Source organism: Rhagoletis pomonella, unplaced genomic scaffold (assembly GCF_013731165.1).
Source record: "Rhagoletis pomonella isolate Grant_MI unplaced genomic scaffold, Rhpom_1.0 Rhpom_scaffold_00556, whole genome shotgun sequence".
Classification (NCBI taxonomy): Eukaryota; Metazoa; Arthropoda; class Insecta; order Diptera; family Tephritidae; genus Rhagoletis; species Rhagoletis pomonella.
Genome location: NW_023459110.1, coordinates 61578 through 66256, shown reverse-complemented (window position 1 = coordinate 66256; position 4679 = coordinate 61578). Strand labels below are relative to the sequence as shown.

The following is a 4679-nucleotide window of genomic DNA, read 5'->3' as shown; positions in this document are numbered from 1 at the left end:
AAAAATTCGGTTTTTATACCTATATCTATATATCGAAAATTTTGTTAGCCTATGATAATCCTTGGGTTATCCGAATCAGGTGTCGGAAATTACAAAAAACTCGGTTCGGCCGTTCTCAAGCTTTGCGAACACAAAAAGCGGCTTCAATATATATTGGTATAGATTGGTATGAATCGAAATGGTTTTGAATATGTATCACAATATATATGAGTGTCGCACGAAACAGGTTTAAAAAGGTTTCCAACTGTTCAAAAGGTTAAATTCAAACTATTAGGCCCACTTGCATAACAGCAGGTAATCTATATAACTCGAAGTTTACCGGTTAAATTGATAAATTGGCTTGCACAATCAATGGTTGGGTGTAAAATTAAAGTTAACTCGTTAAATATTTAGCTCAGCAATTTTCGAAGGTTAACTTGCTAACTCTACATATGTCAATTTTGTCAGTAACAAGAATAATAAAATTGAGATTTCAAAAATTTAAAAAATATTTTTGAACACATGTTTACATACACACATACACACATATGCATGTATTCATTTTTCCGCCTTCAAATAGAGGTTTCGGTCAGTCTCGCGTAAAAAAATATGTATGTATATGCGATTTAAATGCACCGAAAGTGTGCAGTGAAGAAGTGTCGCTGGCCAATTTGCAGAGAAATTAGCTGAAGATCTTCATGAGCGCAGTTGAAACTACCATGGCGTGGATGTGGTAGATAAATGAGTACATATTCAGGTCAAGTAATAGAAGTCCATCTTAAAGTTGATGTGCTTGGACAGGCATGTGTATCAATCCAACCATAGCGAGATATAATTTTATTTAATATTTGCCATTCTTTAGATTTTCTGGTTGTAATAGAAATTTTTTATTTAATTTCAAACAATAAATATAAACAATCAAAACAAACGTCAAAAAAAGAGGGTGGTGCCTACTTAATTTAGAAATCCCTCGGGTAACTTAACTCTGAGTCAGTTTTCATTGCTGCAAGACATTGTCGGGTTTAGTAATGTAAAAATTTAACTCTTAGCTACTGAACTCTGTATTTATATATTTAACTCTGGATGTTCTGCAAGTGGGCCTTAATAAATTAAATGAATTATTACAATATGGGTATCAAAACTACATGTAAGGGGTGGCCATCTGTTTAAAATCTCAAATTGAGTTCAGGGGATAAGTTAATTGAAAAAGTATGACAAATCGGCCGCTGTGGTGTAGGGGTAAGCAGTGCGCGCTTCCACTCCGCAACGCCTGGGTTCAAACCCTGGTCAAAGCAACATCGCAAGAAAAAAGGTTTTTTATTAACAGCGGTCGTCCCTCGGCAGGCAATGGCAAACCTCCGAGTGTATTTCTGCCAAGAAAAACAGCTTCTCATTAAAATACAATCGCCGCTCGGAGTCGGCGTAAAACTGAGGGCCCTCCGCTTTATGTGACAACATCAAGGCGCACGCCACAAATCGGAGGAGAAGCTCGGCCAAACACTAACATATGTATAAGCGCCAATCTATTATTATTATTATTATTATGACAAATGATAAGTTTAAGAAAGTTTTAGTTTGAAAATATTTTGAAGGTGGTTAAACAAATTTTAAACCTCCTGTTTTTGAATTGAGTTTTCTTGAAATAAATTTTACTCAATGTAGCACGTAAAAATTTCATACACTCAGCGAAGAGGGTGAGGGCGATCTAGTTATCTATATAATGTATTGTATTGTATAGCAATTTTACTTTGCCTCCAGCACAACATAATCCAGTAGATTCACCACTGTATTTTAACGCTTTCGAATATTTACAAATTATTGTCATTTCCCCAATTGTTACCATTTTGTCGGCACAATAACCTATTGCCGGATCATAGTGGAATGCAGCTCGTTCCAGGATCACAGGAGCACTGCGTCTGCGGGCTCTCTCAATTTCATTATGTCGTGCTCGCTGTTGTTGTGTTTGATGTGCATGAACTCTTTGCATTCTAAGCGTATCTACTTCATTGTCACTCACTAAAGAACGCAATTCTGACATATCAATACGACTATTTTCTCGATCTGTCTCACTCTGGTCATCAGTGCGGCTAGCACGTGAGGTAGCTCTTCGCACATTTGATTGACTGCGACGACCTAAGTCAGGTCGTGTTCTCCTCGGTATCGTAAACAAAGTAAGAAAAGTTCACCGAAGGAAAGAAAGTTCTCGCGCACGTAGCGGTAACCATCACTCACAAAGATAGAAGGATGCACTCTTTGTCATAAGAGGAATCGATCGACATAAAGGATCGATCTATTTGTTGGTTGTCAAATGTCAAATATTATGGTTGCGTTCATAAATTTAATTTGTGACAAAACTTAAGATTTATCAATCTACATAAAAATAATCTGATAGATAGTAAACAATTGAAGCTAGCCAAAATTAAGTTTATTTTTTATCTCCTGAGAATTAATATGTAGTTACAAAGATATAACTATTCTTTCAATTTGATTTCGAAAATCAATGATAATCGATCATCCCTATTTCTAAGGAAAAACAAAGTTGTTGTTTTTATTAAATTCCTAGCATTTTATCACATTTACTTACCTTCTAAACCTTCCCTGGACTTCCACAAATAATTCAAGACCAAAATTAGCCAAATCGGTCCAGCCGTTCTCGAGTTTTAGCGAGACTAACGAACAGCAATTTATTTATATATATATAGATATATAGATCTCAAAAAAAAATATTTCATAATTTTCCATGGCTAGAAAAAAATATTGCAGATGATTTAAAAGCAGATTTTTAAAAAAGATTTGCCGATTTCAAATTATTTAAATGTATGTGTGCATACTTCATAAATCCTTTTTTATGTAACTTAATTGAAGATGAATTTACAATATCCGAAATACTCATTTTTAAGAAAAGCGAAGAAGAGCTGGAGTTTTTGGAATTACAAGAAGATAAGGCACTGTGAGTCTTTGTATTCTACAATGAAATTCGTAAAGTCAAAATGCCGTTCACAATTAGTTGCATTCGCGTACCTGATTATTATACAGGCCTACAAAATTTACAAAAAGTTCAGACCCTGAGACTAGCTTATACTTTTCTAAAGGTTTTTGTTGCGCTGAATCTGAATCCATAATCAGTTTTGCTCGATTGGCTAAGGTTTTCGAGATATTTGAGCCTAAACATGCGAAAACACCGACTTTTTGCTATATTCGTCATGTATTTTCATCAAGAATAGTTCTCTTTTTTTTTAAATTTAATAAACCATTTGAAAGTAAAATATTTCCCCTTGATAATGCTGTTTAACTCAACAAGATATCTTGTTTTAAACCTGGGAAATTGTCCATTGAAGTTTATGAGTTTTACGACATTACTTCTTTGCACATACGGCTTTATATCGGCATCAAAGTAACCGTCTTCAAAAGCAAATAAAATCAGATGTTTTCATTTGACATTTTATAAGTTAACATAATGGAAAGTGATAAAAATCTAGTTTTATTCGGCATTATAAAATCGTGGCAAAGAAAAAGAACGATTATTATTAATCAGCTTTTAAATACTGATGCGATTATTTGAGCGGAACAGCTGATCTCCAATTCGCTTTGAGTGAGAACGGTGTTTATACACTCTTTCTAACTGTCTGGAGAAATAAACTACCGATTTGAAATGGAGTGTGAGCCAAAACACTTCGCTCTTTCAACGCGAATTGAAATTCTGTTTATACATATGTTTTGAATCGCGGCGAAATGAATTAAAGCGACTTATGCATGCGTATAAACGTAGTAACAAATGCTTGAAAGATACAACACGATAACAGATTTGTGGTATACGTTTGGCGTCTTTATTTACGTAATGAATGTATGTATGTGTATATTATCATGTACATATATTATATGTGTAATATCAAATGAAATTCCTAGAGAATTTCTCATGCATTCATTTCTTCGTTAAATTCTTAAACGAAATAAGTTTTCTCTATGCACGCGCACTTATACACATTATGGCTGCGTTTCTTTATACATTCCGGATAATCCCATTTCACAGCCGGAATAAAAAGAATGCGTTGGAAATATACGTTAACATATCATCAGGAACGTTCTAAAGAATAAGTAAACGAAAAAGTTTATTCCAAACGTTCAGAATGAATAAAGAAATTCAGCCTATGTAAATAAAGACGCCTAAACGTATACCACAAATCTGTTTCTTTTCGTGTTGTATCTTTCAAGCATTTGTGCAGAGAAGTAATGTCGCAAAACTCATAAACTTCAATGGACAATATCTCAGGTTTAAAACAAAATATCTCGTTGAGTCGAACAGCATTATCAAGGGGAAATATTTTACTTTCAAATGGTTTATTAAATTTTCTAAATAAAACGAACTATTCTTGATGAAAATACATGACGAATATAGCAAAATGTCGGGGTTTTCGCATGTTTAGGCTCAAATATGTCGAAAATCTGCGCCAATCGAGCAAAACTGATTATGGTGTCAGATTCAGCGCATCAAAAACCTTTGGAAAAGTGTAAGTTTTTCCCAGGGTCTGAAAAATGTCTGCCTGTGTTATTGAAGGTTATAAAAACTATCAGCTTTTTGTGTTCGCGTACGCAAAAAACTTGCAAAGTAGTCATATTGAGAGAGCAAAATAGCATTTCATTTTGAGGGAAAGCTGATAGTTTCTGCTGGAAAAATGTTTGCCAACAAGAAAATAGCTGAT

General features: G+C 34.2%; 1 pseudogene; it reads left to right on the top strand.

Annotated features, from left to right (window-relative positions):
- The first annotated feature begins 4411 nt into the window (after positions 1 to 4411).
- LOC118751136 overlaps positions 4412 to 4679 on the top strand; it is a 5071-nt pseudogene continuing 4803 nt past the window's right edge.